This window comes from Triturus cristatus, chromosome 4_1 (assembly GCF_964204655.1).
Source record: "Triturus cristatus chromosome 4_1, aTriCri1.1, whole genome shotgun sequence".
In the NCBI taxonomy this organism is placed as follows: domain Eukaryota; kingdom Metazoa; phylum Chordata; class Amphibia; order Caudata; family Salamandridae; genus Triturus; species Triturus cristatus.
The window spans coordinates 136460704-136479592 of NC_140585.1; the positions used below are offsets into that span (position 1 = coordinate 136460704).

At 41.2% G+C, this 18889-nt stretch overlaps 10 non-coding genes across 10 annotated transcripts; all 10 read right to left on the minus strand.

Moving 5' to 3' along the window:
- Nucleotides 1-599: 599 nt before the first annotated feature.
- On the minus strand, nucleotides 600-672 carry TRNAR-CCU (transfer RNA arginine (anticodon CCU)). The gene has a single exon. It is a non-coding gene; the product is annotated as a tRNA-Arg (tRNA).
- A 795-nt stretch (nucleotides 673-1467) lies between these two features.
- TRNAR-UCG (transfer RNA arginine (anticodon UCG)) lies at nucleotides 1468-1540 on the minus strand. The gene has a single exon. It is a non-coding gene; the product is annotated as a tRNA-Arg (tRNA).
- Nucleotides 1541-2187: 647 nt separating this feature from the next.
- On the minus strand, nucleotides 2188-2260 carry TRNAW-CCA (transfer RNA tryptophan (anticodon CCA)). Its single transcript has one exon. It is a non-coding gene; the product is annotated as a tRNA-Trp (tRNA).
- A 1515-nt stretch (nucleotides 2261-3775) lies between these two features.
- Nucleotides 3776-3848, minus strand: TRNAR-CCU (transfer RNA arginine (anticodon CCU)). The gene has a single exon. It is a non-coding gene; the product is annotated as a tRNA-Arg (tRNA).
- A 1515-nt stretch (nucleotides 3849-5363) lies between these two features.
- TRNAR-CCU (transfer RNA arginine (anticodon CCU)) lies at nucleotides 5364-5436 on the minus strand. Its single transcript has one exon. It is a non-coding gene; the product is annotated as a tRNA-Arg (tRNA).
- Nucleotides 5437-6231: 795 nt separating this feature from the next.
- TRNAR-UCG (transfer RNA arginine (anticodon UCG)) lies at nucleotides 6232-6304 on the minus strand. Its single transcript has one exon. It is a non-coding gene; the product is annotated as a tRNA-Arg (tRNA).
- Nucleotides 6305-6951: 647 nt separating this feature from the next.
- On the minus strand, nucleotides 6952-7024 carry TRNAR-CCU (transfer RNA arginine (anticodon CCU)). Its single transcript has one exon. It is a non-coding gene; the product is annotated as a tRNA-Arg (tRNA).
- Nucleotides 7025-15537: 8513 nt separating this feature from the next.
- TRNAW-CCA (transfer RNA tryptophan (anticodon CCA)) lies at nucleotides 15538-15610 on the minus strand. The gene has a single exon. It is a non-coding gene; the product is annotated as a tRNA-Trp (tRNA).
- A 2383-nt stretch (nucleotides 15611-17993) lies between these two features.
- Nucleotides 17994-18066, minus strand: TRNAR-UCG (transfer RNA arginine (anticodon UCG)). Its single transcript has one exon. It is a non-coding gene; the product is annotated as a tRNA-Arg (tRNA).
- Nucleotides 18067-18713: 647 nt separating this feature from the next.
- TRNAW-CCA (transfer RNA tryptophan (anticodon CCA)) lies at nucleotides 18714-18786 on the minus strand. Its single transcript has one exon. It is a non-coding gene; the product is annotated as a tRNA-Trp (tRNA).
- Nucleotides 18787-18889: the final 103 nt, after the last annotated feature.

Below are 18889 nucleotides of genomic sequence, written 5' to 3' on the forward strand. Positions count from 1 at the left end.
GAGAACATATTATTGAAACGTATTCAGGTTTACATCCCATAGTGTTCTTTCAGCTCTTTTTGCTGGAAGCACTTTTTTGGAATCTATATATTGAGAATTTTATGAGTACGATATGCTTTTGTTTTCCTTTTTGCATACAAACCTCTTTCCTCATGAGTTTAAAGCTCATTTGTATGCTCTACATAGCTCTGGACGTTTCCAGACGTGGAGTGAAACTGTTTTGAAAGTAGTACAAATTGCTCCTTCCTGCATATGCTAATTTTTCACACTCACATAGGTTGTATAAGTTTTATGAATCCTGGCTTGACCTATTCAAGTAGATGAAAGCCTGTCACCACCTCTAGAAACAAGATTCACACCATTCCAATTCATATAATTTTTATCAAAGGAATATGTTCTGGCCGGTCGAAAATGCATCTCACAAAAATAGGCATTTAAAAATATACTTTGCAGTTTCAGAACACTAACATGACTGTGAAGTGTACACAAGTAAAACGGGACAGTTTCAAAGTACCTAATCCCTCATAAACTTCTGAGAGGAAGCATGTAATAAATCTACCTAATTTTCTCGAAAAGTAAGAGAGGAGGATTTTTGGTATCACCTCAGATGGGACTTGAACCCACTATCCCTGGCTTAGGAGGCCAGTGCCTTATCCATTAGGCCACTGAGGCACACATGCATAGCTCTTTTCTAGAGGCATTATTTAAATGTATTCTATGGTCAGACACCGGTGTGTGCACACAGGGCATTTCTCACTTCTCTCTATAAGTAAACTTCCCATTTTCATCCTCTTCCATCCCCGACTTTAACGCTCTCTTCTATGCTATAATGGAGACTTTGCAATTTTAGCAAGTGGAGAGAAATTGGAGAACCACTTTCGACTCCACACTTCTTCTTCACTTACTTCTTTTCTCAATATATAGGGCTTAGAAAATGGTATCAAGCCATCCTTATCATCAGTAGGACACGGAAAGAGGCACTAAGTCTCCTAACCAAGTTCAACCACACTCTGCAACTTAACCATTGCACTACAAATTAGGCAATGGGGGCATCAGCAAAGGCAGCCAATGTGCCGATCCTTTATACATTTTGTGTAGTACTTTTCTTACTCGGAGGCAAAATCAGCACTTTAACTGCCCAAATCATACAGATTTTACACATGTACTACTCTATGCACCCATAGGCACACACCTTGCAGTTCTTCTACACACACTTAAGCTAAAAACCCATTCTGTCATGTCAAAATTCTGCAAACCTATTACATATTCAGTGCGTCGGCATAGAAGCACTTTTTAATGCCACTAAAATGCACAAGTAGTTAGACTGAAGATGCAACCTGAATGAGTTTACAGTATGTACTCCACTTCATTAATGATTAGTAATGAGAAAGTGAGGACTACAAGAGTATTGGAAAAGACTTTTTCCACTCTGAATGTAAAGCAGATTGTGTGACCATTGGCCAAAAACGACCACGAAGGGACTCGAACCCTCAATCTCCTGATCCGAAGTCAGACGCCTTATCCATTAGGCCACGCGGTCATCCGTTCACCTGAGATGATTTTTATCATGTAGGTGGTATGCATGGATGGAGAACATATTATTGAAAGGTATTCAGTTTTACATCCCATAGTGTTCTTTCAGCTCTTTTAGCTGGAAGCACTTTTTTGGAATCTATATATTGAGAATTTTATGAGTACGATATGCTTTTGTTTTCCTTTTTGCATACAAACCTCTTTCCTCATGAGTTTAAAGCTCATTTGTATGCTCTACATAGCTCTGGACGTTTCCAGACGTGTAGTGAAACTGTTTTGAAAGTAGTACAAATTGCTCCTTCCTGCATATGCTAATTTTTCACACTCACATAGGTTGTATAAGTTTTATGAATCCTGGCTTGACCTATTCAAGTATCTGAAAGCCTGTCACCACCTCTAGAAACAAGATTCACACCAATCCAATTCAAATCATTTTTTCCAAAAGAATATATTCTGGCCGGTCGAAAATGCATCTCACAAAAATAGGCATTTAAAAATCTACTTTGCAGTTTCAGAACACTAACATGACTGTGAAGTGTACACAAGTAAAATGGGACAGTTTCAAAGTACCTAATCCCTCATAAACTTCCGAGAGGAAGCATGTAATAAATCTACCTAATTTTCTGGAAAAGAAAGAGGGAGGATTTTTGTTATCACCTCAGATGGGACTCGAACCCACAATCCCTGGCTTTGGAGGCCAGTGCCTTATCCATTAGGCCACTGAGACACACATGCATATCTCTTTTTTAGAGGCATTATTTAAATGTATTCTATGGTCAGACACCGGTGTGTGCACACAGGGCATTTCTCACTTCTCTCTATAAGTAAACTTCCCATTTTCATCCTCTTCCATCCCCGACTTTAACGCTCTCTTCTATGCTATAATGGAGACTTTGCAATTTTAGCAAGTGGAGAGAAATTGGAGAACCACTTTCGACTCCACACTTCTTCTTCACTTACTTCTTTTCTCAATATACTGGGCTTAGAAAATGGTATCAAGCCATCCTTATCATCAGTAGGACACGGAAAGAGGCACTAAGTCTCCTAACCAAGTTCAACCACACTCTGCAACTTAACCATTGCACTACAAATTAGGCAACGGGGGCATCAGCAAAGGCAGCCAATGTGCCGATCCTTCATACATTTTGTGTAGTACTTTTCTTACTCGGAGGCAAAATCAGCACTTTAACTGCCCAAATCATACAGATTTTACACATGTACCACTCTATGCACACATAGGCACACACCTTGCAGTTCTTCTACACACACTTAAGCTAAAAACCCATTCTGTCACGTCAAAATTCTGCAAACCTATTACATATTCAGTGCGTCGGCATAGAAGCACTTTTTAATGCCACTAAAATGCACAAGTAGTTAGACTGAAGATGCAACCTGAATGAGTTTACAGTATGTACTCCACTTTATTAATGATTAGTAATGAGAAAGTGAGGACTACAAGAGTATTGGAAAAGACTTTTTCCACTCTGAATGTAAAGCAGATTGTGTGACCATTGGCCAAAAACGACCACGAAGGGACTCGAACCCTCAATCTTCTGATCCGAAGTCAGACGCCTTATCCATTAGGCCACGCGGTTATCCGTCCATTTGAGATGATTTTTATCATGTAGGTGGTATGCATGGATGGAGAACATATTATTGAAAGGTATTCAGGTTTACATCCCATAGTGTTCTTTCAGCTCTTTTCGCTGGAAGCACTTTTTTGGAATCTATATATTGAGAATTTTATGAGTATGATATGCTTTTCTTTTCCTTTTTCCATACAAACCTCTTTCCTCATGAGTTTAAAGCTCATTTGTATGCTCTACATAGCTCTGGACGTTTCCAGACGTGGAGTGAAACTGTTTTGAAAATAGTACAAATTGCTCCTTCCTGCATATGCTAATTTTTCACACTCACATAGGTTGTATAAGTTTTATGAATCCTGGCTTGACCTATTCAAGTAGCTGAAAGCCTGTCACCACCTCTAGAAACAAGATTCACACCAATCCAATTCATATCATTTTTTCCAAAGGAATATGTTCTGGCCGGTCGAAAATGCATCTCACAAAAATAGGCATTTAAAAATCTACTTTGCAGTTTCAGAACACTAACATGACTGTGAAGTGTACACAAGTAAAACGGGACAGTTTCAAAGTACCTAATCCCTCATAAACTTCTGAAAGGAAGCATGTAATAAATCTACCTAATTTTCTGGAAAAGAAAGAGGGAGGATTTTTGTTATCACCTCAGATGGGACTCAAACCCACAATCCCTGGCTTAGGAGGCCAGTGCCTTATCCATTAGGCCACTGAGGCACACATGCATAGTTTTGTCTAGAGGCATTATTTAAATGTATTCTATGGTCAGACACCGGTGTGTGCACACAGGGCATTTCTCACTTCTCTCTATAAGTAAACTTCCCATTTTCATCCTCTTCCATCCCCGACTTTAACGCTCTCTTCTATGCTATAATGGAGACTTTGCAATTTTAGCAAGTGGAGAGAAATTGGAGAACCACTTTCGACTCCACACTTCTTCTTCACTTACTTATTTTCTCAATATACTGGGCTTAGAAAATGGTATCAAGCCATCCTTATCATCAGTAGGACACGGAAAGAGGCACTAAGTCTCCTAACCAAGTTCAACCACACTCTGCAACTTAACCATTGCACTACAAATTAGGCAATGGGGGCATCAGCAAAGGCAGCCAATGTGCCGATCCTTTATACATTTTGTGTAGTACTTTTCTTACTCGGAGGCAAAATCAGCACTTTAACTGCCCAAATCATACAGATTTTACACATGTACCACTCTATGCACACATAGGCACACACCTTGCAGTTCTTCTACACACACTTAAGCTAAAAACCCATTCTGTCACGTCAAAATTCTGCAAACCTATTACATATTCAGTGCATCGGCATAGAAGCACTTTTTAATGCCACTAAAATGCACAAGTAGTTAGACTGAAGATGCAACCTGAATGAGTTTACAGTATGTACTCCACTTTATTAATGATTAGTAATGAGAAAGTGAGGACTACAAGAGTATTGGAAAATACTTTTTCCACTCTGAATGTAAAGCAGATTGTGTGACCATTGGCCAAAAACGACCATGAAGGGACTCGAACCCTCAATCTTCTGATCCGAAGTCAGAAGCCTTATCCATTAGGCCACGAGGTCATCCGTTCACCTGAGATGATTTTTATCATGTAGGTGGTATGCATGGATGGAGTACATATTATTGAAAGGTATTCAGGTTTACATCCCATAGTGTTCTTTCAGCTCTTTTCGCTAGAAGCACTTTTTTGGAATCTATATATTGAGAATTTTATGAGTACGATATGCTTTTGTTTTCCTTTTTGCATACAAACCTCTTTCCTCATGAGTTTAAAGCTCATTTGTATGCTCTACATAGCTCTGGACGTTTCCAGACGTGGAGTGAAACTGTTTTGAAAGTAGTACAAATTGCTCCTTCCTGCATATGCTAATTTTTCACACTCACATAGGTTGTATAAGTTTTATGAATCCTGGCTTGACCTATTCAAGTAGCTGAAAGCCTGTCACCACCTCTAGAAACAAGATTCACACCATTCCAATTCATATAATTTTTATCAAAGGAATATGTTCTGGCCGGTCGAAAATGCATCTCACAAAAATAGGCATTTAAAAATATACTTTGCAGTTTCAGAACACTAACATGACTGTGAAGTGTACACAAGTAAAACGGGACAGTTTCAAAGTACCTAATCCCTCATAAACTTCTGAGAGGAAGCATGTAATAAATCTACCTAATTTTCTCGAAAAGTAAGAGAGGAGGATTTTTGGTATCACCTCAGATGGGACTTGAACCCACTATCCCTGGCTTAGGAGGCCAGTGCCTTATCCATTAGGCCACTGAGGCACACATGCATAGCTCTTTTCTAGAGGCATTATTTAAATGTATTCTATGGTCAGACACCGGTGTGTGCACACAGGGCATTTCTCACTTCTCTCTATAAGTAAACTTCCCATTTTCATCCTCTTCCATCCCCGACTTTAACGCTCTCTTCTATGCTATAATGGAGACTTTGCAATTTTAGCAAGTGGAGAGAAATTGGAGAACCACTTTCGACTCCACACTTCTTCTTCACTTACTTCTTTTCTCAATATATAGGGCTTAGAAAATGGTATCAAGCCATCCTTATCATCAGTAGGACACGGAAAGAGGCACTAAGTCTCCTAACCAAGTTCAACCACACTCTGCAACTTAACCATTGCACTACAAATTAGGCAATGGGGGCATCAGCAAAGGCAGCCAATGTGCCGATCCTTTATACATTTTGTGTAGTACTTTTCTTACTCGGAGGCAAAATCAGCACTTTAACTGCCCAAATCATACAGATTTTACACATGTACTACTCTATGCACACATAGGCACACACCTTGCAGTTCTTCTACACACACTTAAGCTAAAAACCCATTCTGTCATGTCAAAATTCTGCAAACCTATTACATATTCAGTGCGTCGGCATAGAAGCACTTTTTAATGCCACTAAAATGCACAAGTAGTTAGACTGAAGATGCAACCTGAATGAGTTTACAGTATGTACTCCACTTCATTAATGATTAGTAATGAGAAAGTGAGGACTACAAGAGTATTGGAAAAGACTTTTTCCACTCTGAATGTAAAGCAGATTGTGTGACCATTGGCCAAAAACGACCACGAAGGGACTCGAACCCTCAATCTCCTGATCCGAAGTCAGACGCCTTATCCATTAGGCCACGCGGTCATCCGTTCACCTGAGATGATTTTTATCATGTAGGTGGTATGCATGGATGGAGAACATATTATTGAAAGGTATTCAGTTTTACATCCCATAGTGTTCTTTCAGCTCTTTTAGCTGGAAGCACTTTTTTGGAATCTATATATTGAGAATTTTATGAGTACGATATGCTTTTGTTTTCCTTTTTGCATACAAACCTCTTTCCTCATGAGTTTAAAGCTCATTTGTATGCTCTACATAGCTCTGGACGTTTCCAGACGTGGAGTGAAACTGTTTTGAAAGTAGTACAAATTGCTCCTTCCTGCATATGCTAATTTTTCACACTCACATAGGTTGTATAAGTTTTATGAATCCTGGCTTGACCTATTCAAGTATCTGAAAGCCTGTCACCACCTCTAGAAACAAGATTCACACCAATCCAATTCAAATCATTTTTTCCAAAAGAATATATTCTGGCCGGTCGAAAATGCATCTCACAAAAATAGGCATTTAAAAATCTACTTTGCAGTTTCAGAACACTAACATGACTGTGAAGTGTACACAAGTAAAATGGGACAGTTTCAAAGTACCTAATCCCTCATAAACTTCCGAGAGGAAGCATGTAATAAATCTACCTAATTTTCTGGAAAATAAAGAGGGAGGATTTTTGTTATCACCTCAGATGGGACTCGAACCCACAATCTCTGGCTTAGGAGGCCAGTGCCTTATCCATTAGGCCACTGAGGCACACATGCATAGCTCTTTTCTAGAGGCATTATTTAAATGTATTCTATGGTCAGACACCGGTGTGTGCACACAGGGCATTTCTCACTTCTCTCTATAAGTAAACTTCCCATTTTCATCCTCTTCCATCCCCGACTTTAACGCTCTCTTCTATGCTATAATGGAGACTTTGCAATTTTAGCAAGTGGAGAGAAATTGGAGAACCACTTTCGACTCCACACTTCTTCTTCACTTACTTCTTTTCTCAATATACTGGGCTTAGAAAATGGTATCAAGCCATCCTTATCATCAGTAGGACACGGAAAGAGGCACTAAGTCTCCTAACCAAGTTCAACCACACTCTGCAACTTAACCATTGCACTACAAATTAGGCAATGGGGGCATCAGCAAAGGCAGCCAATGTGCTGATCCTTTATACATTTTGTGTAGTACTTTTCTTACTCGGAGGCAAAATCAGCACTTTAACTGCCCAAATCATACAGATTTTACACATGTAGCACTCTATGCACACATAGGCACACACCTTGCAGTTCTTCTACACACACTTAAGCTAAAAACCCATTCTGTCACGTCAAAATTCTGCAAACCTATTACATATTCAGTGCATCGGCATAGAAGCACTTTTTAATGCCACTAAAATGCACAAGTAGTTAGACTGAAGATGCAACCTGAATGAGTTTACAGTATGTAGTCCACTTTATTAATGTTTAGTACTGAGAAAGTGAGGACTACAAGAGTATTGGAAAATACTTTTTCCACTCTGAATGTAAAGCAGATTGTGTGACCATTGGCCAAAAACGACCACGAAGGGACTCGAACCCTCAATCTTCTGATCCAAAGTCAGACGCCTTATCTATTAGTTTTTAAAAAGAAGGCTACCAGTAGTTCCTCAGGGAGAGGAAAGAAGTGGAGATGAATCGGTGAATTAGCCTAGAAGGACTACATGTATACTATGTGTAAAGTGGGAAATCCTTTTGTTGGATTTTAATGCCCTCACACACCCTTTCAGGTGTCATGCTTCATCATCTGGGCTGCTCCTCGTCGGGCCGGCGGTGCAATGCCTAACGGGCTCCCTAAAAAGGGGCACTTTATCGGAGTTCTTTTAATCCAACAGCCGTCAGGTGAAGTGCGGGTGTGTGGGCCTGATTATTGTAGATACAAAAAGTGAGTTAAAACAGGGTCGAAAGTACCAGTGTGGAAAATCAATTTATTTTAATGGTCTCCTTCCCTGATTAAAAAGGTGTATGTAGCACTAGGTAGAGTGTAATGTCTCTAGTTGTAGTGCATGGGATTGGTGGTCAACATGTTTCTCGCAGTGAGCTCGTGCGCTCGCGATTCGTCAGGACCTATCAAGATATCTACAATGGTAACAGGGGACTATCTATAGTATAGTGGTCTCCTAGTCATAGTCGGTTATGTGAACAAAAAACTTATTCCTAAAATACCTGTTGAGGTCTGGTGCTACCTGCAGAAAAAACAGTACATTAAGTTGGTCAATGTAGAGACATATAGCCACAGGTATCAGGAATTATAAATCAAACAAAAAGGCTTACAAGGTGATTCATCTCCAACATAGTTAAAAATGTAACAGTGGTGACTGCTGGTGCTCGAGCGTCAACAACTGCTCCTAAAAAGTGGTGTACCAACAAGGTGAACTATAGTGGCTAAACACCTATGTGGAACATTTAAAAACAATCAAAGCGGCAGGAAACATCGTTGGACTCACCCCAATCAGTAGGACTGTAGGCCACAACAGTTCTCGGTGGACTCAGCGTGCGGCGAAGGACCTCTAAAAGTAGGTCTGAACTAGAAGGTGATAGCGAGCTTAAATAATGCAGTAATCACAGCTGGAACATATGGGGGCATTTAGCGCTATAAAGTTGGTAGAAATACGAATACGCTGATTGATTAACCCCACGAACAAGCTGCGTTCCCAAATGATGTGAGATGATGTCAGAGTCAGGAAAAAATGCATGTGACTTGGGACTGACTACTCGTAATGATGTTGTAGAATGTAAAACAATGGCGTCCCAATTCTATGACACTAGTTCTCCTAGAGCTCCATAATATGGGGAATTACAATGAGGAATAGTGAATCGGCCAGAGCATAGTTATGTCAACCGATGCAGACAGCCTAATGCCAGCGGGAGGGCAACTAGCTCGTGCTTGCATTACGGGAGTAACACAAGCGCTCGGGGAAGAGGAGGAGTGATTGCTAGTTTAAAAGAATGAAAACACGGATTCCGTGTATAGGTACTTACATCTGCCCCGCTCACGCTCTGACACTTGACCTACCCGGGCCACCGAGTCTGGGAGGTGGTGACCTGGGCGCTCGCTCGAAGTTAAATACTTCCGGTCATGTCATGTGACGAGGTCACGTGATCGCAATTCCAACTCGCGCGAGTAGCTAGGATTATATTTATGCGGGCTGGGGTAATGTATAATTACGATGTTCGTGCGCAGTGTTTAGCATTCACAGAATGGACAAAACACTTCGAATGAGTTGAACTCTTCAAATGTGAGTGAATTATTTGCAAAAAGCAAAGAAGGACAGTATCGTCAGCCATCTTGGTTTGGGAGGCGAGGTGTCAATAAAGTTTAGTCTCAATTGGATTCAGAGTAAAGGCAGGGTGCCAAGAAAACCTTAATAAGATATATCAAAGGGTTGTGGGTGGAAGTGTGAGCCTTGGTATACACTGGAACGCATACTTAAATGTTAATTCATTTAGAACATAAGAGAAGAACAAGGTAGAAGAGTGAACCAGTTATAGCTTAAGGGCTCCCCAGGGAATATCATCATTAAGCCCAGTGACATTAGAAGACAGACGGTGTATCCATCTTTGTTCCTTCTTAAAAAGACTGTGTTGTGACAATTGAGGGTGGGTTTCTAGAACCAGCCATTTGACAGAGTCTGGGGAATGTTGTTTCTCAAGAAAATGGGCACTGATTTTGGTGTTCTGTTTTTTACACCGAAAATTGCTGCGATGTTCAGAGATTCGCAATTTAATTGGTCTGGTCGTCATCCCTACGTAGTACAGATTACAGGGACATGTAAGGAGATAAATGCAATTACTGGTGTTGCAGTTAGTATGTGACCTCAGTTCCCAAGTAAAAGTAGTGTTGAGGGTGATGGTTTTGTGTAAAGATGTAAATGTACAGGCAGTGCATATGCCACACGGAAAATGTCCCTTCACTGCAGGCAGTTGCCAGAGTGTGTTCTGTGTGGGTTTGGTTTTGGGTCTCGGTCTGGTTTGTATTACCAAGTCTTTAATGTTTTTGGTGCGTCTGTATGCAAATCTTGGTAGTTCGAGATTCATTTGCCCAGTATTAAGGATATTCCAGTGTTTTTTAAGGACCTTAACAACCTGGTTGGTGTTGGGTGAGAAGGTTGTCACACAGGTAAGGATGTCAGACACAGTTGTGGTGTTCTCTCTGGGTTCTAAAAGGGCTTCTCTGTTGTTATTTCGTGCCCGTTTTTTGGACTTGGTGATACTTCTCAGCGGGTATTGTCTTTCTCTTAATTTATTGGAAAGGATTTCGGCTTCACTTTTGAAAGTATCAATCGTGCTACAGTTTCGTCTTAATCTTAGAAACTGCCCGAAGGGCAAGTTCTCCTTGAGAGCTCTCGGGTGGTGACTGGTAAAGTGAAGCAGGCTATTGCGATCAGTGCTCTTCTTGTAAAGAGTCGTGGAAAGAATACCCTCGCTCAACATAATAGTTAGGTCAAGGAATGCGATTTGTGAGGGGGATACTGTGATGGTGAAGTTGAGGTGAGGGTTCAACTGGTTGAGCCATGTATAGAATGCTTCGTAGCTCCCAGAATATCCAGACCAAAAAATCAAAATATCATCTATGAATCGTCTCCATAGTAGAATGTTGTGACGGTATGGATTCGTATCACAAAAGATGTGTAACCCCTCAAACCAAGCCATATACAAACAGGCTAGACTCGGAGCAAAGGTACTTCCCATGGAAGTACCTTGAGTCTGGTGGTATAATTGGCCTTTAAACTCGAAGAAATTTTCTGTCAGGGCTATGGTGGCGCATTCAATGATGAAGGACACTGGAGTCGGTGATTCCCAAGGTTCACCTCCAAGTACCTCCTCGATCACTTCGAGAGTTGCCCTTTGTGGAATATTAGTATACAGGGCTTCCACGTCTAGAGTGATGAGGAAGTTGATGTTATGAGTGTCCTCTGTTTGATCCAATAGGCGTAGAACATCTGTCGTGTCCTGTATGTAAGAAGGCGTGCGTTTCACTAATGGTTGAAGGAAATGATCGCAGAACTTAGACAACGGTTCTAGAATTGAATCAATGCCCGATACTATGGGGCGTCCAGGTACTGGTGTGACCCCCTTGTGAATCTTTGGTAGAACATAGAAAAAGGGGGTCCTTGGTTCTTTTTGGATTAAGAAGGAAGCCTCCTTCTCACTTAACCAGCCATTGCTTTCTGCGGAGTCAACCAAACCAGTAATGGTAGTTTTTAGACGTTGAGTGGGGTTGTTCGGGATCGGTGTATAGTACTTTCTGTTGCCCAATTGACGCAGACACTCGTTGTCGTAATCAGTGGTTGCCATTATAACAGTGGCCCCACCTTTATCAGCCTGTTTGATGGTAATAGACCGATCGTCCGCTAACGTTGTAATAGCAAGCCTCTCTGCTCTGCTGAGGTTATTGAATTGCTTCTGTGTAGGAATGGATTTAATATCCTTAAGTACTGCCTGTTCATAGGTGAGTACTTCATTTGGTATCATCCCTGAATGGGGAGTGAAGGTGGAAGGGTTACGTAAACCTGAGTCATCGTCTGATATGTCGTCTTTGCCCTCAAAGAAAAATCGCAACCGGATCTTGCGGAAGAATTGGTGTAATTCGCAAGTCTGGTTGAAAGGGTCAACCCTGGGGGTGGGGACAAATCCTAGTCCTTTCTGTAGGACGTTGTCCTCTACGGCTGTCAATTGCCTTGAAGACAAATTGACAACTAAGTTTGTTTCCTGGTGTGGCTCCTGGTTTCCACTCCCCGTTGTGGTGGTTCCTCCCATTGTACTCTTTTCTCTTGTGGGGCCCCTCCTCTTCGCCCTCGCCCTCTGCCCCAACCTCTGCCTAAAAAAGGTGAGGGCTGGATCAAACCCTGAGGTGCAAATTGAGGTAAACCTTGAGGGCCAAATTGAGGGGGGCTCTGTGGGTACATAGGGTATTGCCAGAAAGCTGGTCCCTGATAGGGTGTTGGTGGAAAGTAGTTGTATCCACGTCTCCCTTTCTTTCCTCTAGCCTGGTTAGGTCTCATATTCTCATTGCTAGAGTCACTGTTGGTAGAGGATCCTCTCCTTGAGGAATCCGAATCAATGTCTGATGAGTAATTGGTATTGGGCGGGACATAATCTGCTTTAAGGTAAGGGTAGACTTTTTCCTTATCAAAGCGTTTGATATCTTTCTGGAGCTTTGTTACTTTCTGTTTCGTCAAGTATTCTCTATGTTCAGCTATCTCATTGTTGATCTCAGTTAGTTTTGTTTTATACTGGGAGCCGGGATTGTTCTGTTTGAGATTACTTTCCATCGCCTGAATGCGTGTAAGTAACTCGTCTGCCAATCTCTTTGCAGTGTTGACTATCAGAATGAGAAGGTCCCTGGTGCACTTCCACGATATCTGAGACCATTCAACTTTGAATTGCCCATCTTCCCAGAAAATTCTTGGAAAGTTCTTCACTACAAGGCCATTTGGAGAGATATTGGCCCTGAAGTACTCTGTCATAAGGGCACCATGTAATGTGATGCGTACCCATTCTCTTTTCATATCCGAGAGTGATTGCCATTCAGCTGATTGGCTGCCAGTGGCCAGTTCTTGGTCGAGACCCAGAATGGACGGGGTCCGGAGGATTTCTGCTGCTTGATCATCCCCATAACTCAAGCCCTGTCCCTCCATGGATGGAAGGGTTGGATGAGAGGATGGGGTGTAAAAACCGTTACAATATGGGTAACCGTACTGCTTTCCCAAAGGGAAAGGAAAAAATTCAGGTAAGTTGGGGGATAGAACAAATCTCACCCACCAATAAGAGGATCCCACGGGGGTTTAAGCGTGCAGAACGTAGGTACCAAAGGGGAGGGATCAGGGGGGCGTTTTCCGCTCACAAAGAGTGAGTGGGAGGTCCAAACTGGTAAGGTGCCCCGACAATGAAGTTTTTAAAAAGAAGGCTACCAGTAGTTCCTCAGGGAGAGGAAAGAAGTGGAGATGAATCGGTGAATTAGCCTAGAAGGACTACATGTATACTATGTGTAAAGTGGGTAATCCTTTTGTTGGATTTTAATGCCCTCACACACCCTTTCAGGTGTCATGCTTCATCATCTGGGCTGCTCCTCGTCGGGCCGGCGGTGCAATGCCTAACGGGCTCCCTAAAAAGGGGCACTTTATCGGAGTTCTTTTAATCCAACAGCCGTCAGGTGAAGTGCGGGTGTGTGGGCCTGATTATTGTAGATACAAAAAGTGAGTTAAAACAGGGTCGAAAGTACCAGTGTGGAAAATCAATTTATTTTAATGGTCTCCTTCCCTGATTAAAAAGGTGTATGTAGCACTAGGTAGAGTGTAATGTCTCTAGTTGTAGTGCATGGGATTGGTGGTCAACATGTTTCTCGCAGTGAGCTCGTGCGCTCGCGATTCGTCAGGACCTATCAAGATATCTACAATGGTAACAGGGGACTATCTATAGTATAGTGGTCTCCTAGTCATAGTCGGTTATGTGAACAAAAAACTTATTCCTAAAATACCTGTTGAGGTCTGGTGCTACCTGCAGAAAAAACAGTACATTAAGTTGGTCAATGTAGAGACATATAGCCACAGGTATCAGGAATTATAAATCAAACAAAAAGGCTTACAAGGTGATTCATCTCCAACATAGTTAAAAATGTAACAGTGGTGACTGCTGGTGCTCGAGCGTCAACAACTGCTCCTAAAAAGTGGTGTACCAATCACCTTGTTGGTACACCACTTTTTAGGAGCAGTTGTTGACGCTCGAGCACCAGCAGTCACCACTGTTACATTTTTAACTATGTTGGAGATGAATCACCTTGTAAGCCTTTTTGTTTGATTTATAATTCCCGATACCTGTGGCTATATGTCTCTACATTGACCAACTTAATGTACTGTTTTTTCTGCAGGTAGCACGAGACCTCAACAGGTATTTTAGGAATAAGTTTTTTGTTCACATAACCGACTATGACTAGGAGACCACTATACTATAGATAGTCCCCTGTTACCATTGTAGATATCTTGATAGGTCCTGACGAATCGCGAGCGCACGAGCTCACTGCGAGAAACATGTTGACCACCAATCCCATGCACTACAACTAGAGACATTACACTCTACCTAGTGCTACATACACCTTTTTAATCAGGGAAGGAGACCATTAAAATAAATTGATTTTCCACACTGGTACTTTCGACCCTGTTTTAACTCACTTTTTGTATCTACAATAATCAGGCCCACACACCCGCACTTCACCTGACGGCTGTTGGATTAAAAGAACTCCGATAAAGTGCCCCTTTTTAGGGAGCCCGTTAGGCATTGCACCGCCGGCCCGACGAGGAGCAGCCCAGATGATGAAGCATGACACCTGAAAGGGTGTGTGAGGGCATTAAAATCCAACAAAAGGATTACCCACTTTACACATAGTATACATGTAGTCCTTCTAGGCTAATTCACCGATTCATCTCCACTTCTTTCCTCTCCCTGAGGAACTACTGGTAGCCTTCTTTTTAAAAACTTCATTGTCGGGGCACCTTACCAGTTTGGACCTCCCACTCACTCTTTGTGAGCGGAAAACGCCCCCCTGATCCCTCCCCTTTGGTACCTGCCTTATCTATTAGGCCACGCGGTCATCCGTTCACCTGAGATGATTTTTATCATGTAGGTGGTATGCATGGATGGAGAACATATTATTGAAAGGTATTCAGGTTTACATCCCATAGTGTTCTTTCAGCTCTTTTCGCTGGAAGCACTTTTTTGGAATCTATATATTGAGAATTTTATGAGTACGATATGCTTTTGTTTTCCTTTTTGCATACAAACCTCTTTCCTCATGAGTTTAAAGCTCATTTGTATGCTCTACATAGCTCTGGACGTTTCCAGACGTGGATTGAAACTGTTTTGAAAGTAGTACAAATTGCTCCTTCCTGCATATGCTAATTTTTCACACTCACATAGTTTGTATAAGTTTTATGAATCCTGGCTTGACCTATTCAAGTAGCTGAAAGCCTGTCACCACCTCTAGAAACAAGATTCACACCAATCCAATTTAAATCATTTTTTCCAAAAGAATATGTTCTGGCCGGTCGAAAATGCATCTCACAAAAATAGGCATTTAAAAATCTACTTTGCAGTTTCAGAACACTAACATGACTGTGAAGTGTACACAAGTAAAATGGGACAGTTTCAAAGTACCTAATCCCTCATAAACTTCCAAGAGGAAGCATGTAATAAATCTACCTAATTTTCTGGAAAAGAAAGAGGGAGGATTTTTGTTATCACCTCAGATGGGACTCGAACCCACAATCCCTGGCTTTGGAGGCCAGTGCCTTATCCATTAGGCCACTGAGACACACATGCATAGCTCTTTTTTAGAGGCATTATTTAAATGTATTCTATGGTCAGACACCGGTGTGTGCACACAGGGCATTTCTCACTTCTCTCTATAAGTAAACTTCCCATTTTCATCCTCTTCCATCCCCGACTTTAACGCGCTCTTCTATGCTATAATGGAGACTTTGCAATTTTAGCAAGTGGAGAGAAATTGGAGAACCACTTTCGACTCCACACTTCTTCTTCACTTACTTCTTTTCTCAATATATAGGGCTTAGAAAATGGTATCAAGCCATCCTTATCATCAGTAGGACACGGAAAGAGGCACTAAGTCTCCTAACCAAGTTCAACCACACTATGCAACTTAACCATTGCACTACAAATTAGGCAACGGGGGCATCAGCAAAGGCAGCCAATGTGCCGATCCTTTATACATTTTGTGTAGTACTTTTCTTACTCGGAGGCAAAATCAGCACTTTAACTGCCCAAATCATACAGATTTTACACATGTACCACTCTATGCACACATAGGCACACACCTTGCAGTTCTTCTACACACACTTAAGCTAAAAACCCATTCTGTCACGTCAAAATTCTGCAAACCTATTACATATTCAGTGCGTCGGCATTGAAGCACTTTTTAATGCCACTAAAACGCACAAGTAGTTAGACTGAAGATGCAACCTGAATGAGTTTACAGTATGTACTCCACTTTATTAATGATTAGTAATGAGAAAGTGAGGACTACAAGAGTATTGGAAAATACTTTTTCCACTCTGAATGTAAAGCAGATTGTGGGACCATTGGCCAAAAACGACCACGAAGGGACTCGAACCCTCAATCTTCTGATCCAAAGTCAGACGCCTTATCCATTAGGCCACACGGTCATCCGTTCACCTGAGATGATTTTTATCATGTAGGTGGTATGCATGGATGGAGAACATATTATTGAAAGGTATTCAGGTTTACATCCCATAGTGTTCTTTCAGCTCTTTTTGCTGGAAGCACTTTTTTGGAATCTATATATTGAGAATTTTATGAGTACGATATGCTTTTGTTTTCCTTTTTGCATACAAACCTCTTTCCTCATGAGTTTAAAGCTCATTTGTATGCTCTACATAGCTCTGGACGTTTCCAGACGTGGAGTCAAACTGTTTTGAAAGTAGTACAAATTGCTCCTTCCTGCATATGCTAATTTTTCACACTCACATAGGTTGTATAAGTTTTATGAATCCTGGCTTGACCTATTCAAGTAGCTGAAAGCCTGTCACCACCTCTAGAAACAAGATTCACACCAATCCAATTCAAATCATTTTTTCCAAAGGAATATGTTCTGGCCGGTCGAAAATGCATCTCACAAAAATAGGCATTTAAAAATATACTTTGCAGTTTCAGAACACTAACATGACTGTGAAGTGTACACAAGTAAAACGGGACAGTTTCAAAGTACCTAATCCCTCATAAACTTCTGAGAGGAAGCATGTAATAAATCTACCTAATTTTCTGGAAAAGAAAGAGGCAGGATTTTTGTTATCACCTCAGACGGGACTCGAAGCCACAATCCCTGTTTTAGGAGGCCAGTGCCTTATCCATTAGGCCACTGAGGCACACATGCATAGCTCTTTTCTAGAGGCATTATTTAAATGTATTCTATGGTCAGACACCGGTGTGTGCACACAGGGCATTTCTCACTTCTCTCTATAAGTAAACTTCCCATTTTCATCCTCTTCCATCCCCGACTTTAACGCTCTCTTCTATGCTATAATGGAGACTTTGCAATTTTAGCAAGTGGAGAGAAATTGGAGAACCACTTTCGACTCCACACTTCTTCTTCACTTACTTCTTTTCTCAATATATTGGGCTTAGAAAATGGTATCAAGCCATCCTTATCATCAGTAGGACACGGAAAGAGGCACTAAGTCTCCTAACCAAGTTCAACCACACTCTGGAACTTAACCATTGCACTACAAATTAGGCAATGGGGGCATCAGCAAAGGCAGCCAATGTGCCGATCCTTTATACATTTTGTGTAGTACTTTTCTTACTCGGAGGCAAAATCAGCACTTTAACTGCCCAAATCATACAGATTTTACACATGTACTACTCTATGCACACATAGGCACACACCTTGCAGTTCTTCTACACACACTTAAGCTAAAAACCCATTCTGTCACGTCAAAATTCTGCAAACCTATTACATATTCAGTGCGTCGGCATAGAAGCACTTTTTAATCCCACTAAAATGCACAAGTAGTTAGACTGAAGATGCAACCTGAATGAGTTTACAGTATGTAATCCACTTTATTAATGATTAGTAATGAGAAAGTGAGGACTACAAGAGTATTGGAAAATACTTTTTCCACTCTGAATGTAAAGCAGATTGTGTGACCATTGGCCAAAAACGACCACGAAGGGACTCGAACCCTCAATCTCCTGATCCGAAGTCAGACGCCTTATCCATTAGGCCACGCGGTCATCCGTTCACCTGAGATGATTTTTATCATGTAGTTGGTATGCATGGATGGAGAACATATTATTGAAAGGTATTCAGGTTTACATCCCATAGTGTTCTTTCAGCTCTTTTCGCTGGAAGCACTTTTTTGGAATCTATATATTGAGAATTTTATGAGTACGATATGCTTTTGTTTTCCTTTTTGCATACAAACCTCTTTCCTCATGAGTTTAAAGCTCATTTGTATGCTCTACATAGCTCTGGACGTTTCCAGACGTGGATTGAAACTGTTTTGAAAGTAGTACAAATTGCACCTTCCCGCATATGCTAATTTTTCACACTCACATAGTTTGTATAAGTTTTATGAATCCTGGCTTGACCTATTCAAGTAGCTGAAAGCCTGTCACCACCTCTAGAAACAAGATTCACACCAATCCAATTTAAATCATTTTTTCCAAAAGAATATGTTCTGGCCGGTCGAAAATGCATCTCACAAAAATAGGCATTTAAAAATCTACTTTGCAGTTTCAGAACACTAACATGACTGTGAAGTGTACACAAGTAAAATGGGACAGTTTCAAAGTACCTAATCCCTCATAAACTTCCGAGAGGAAGCATGTAATAAATATACCTAATTTTCTGGAAAAGAAAGAGGGAGGATTTTTGTTATCACCTCAGATGGGACTCGAACCCACAATCCCTGGCTTTGGAGGCCAGTGCCTTATCCATTAGGCCACTGAGACACACATGCATATCTCTTTTTTAGAGGCATTATTTAAATGTATTCTATGGTCAGACACCGGTGTGTGCACACAGGGCATTTCTCACTTCTCTCTATAAGTAAAC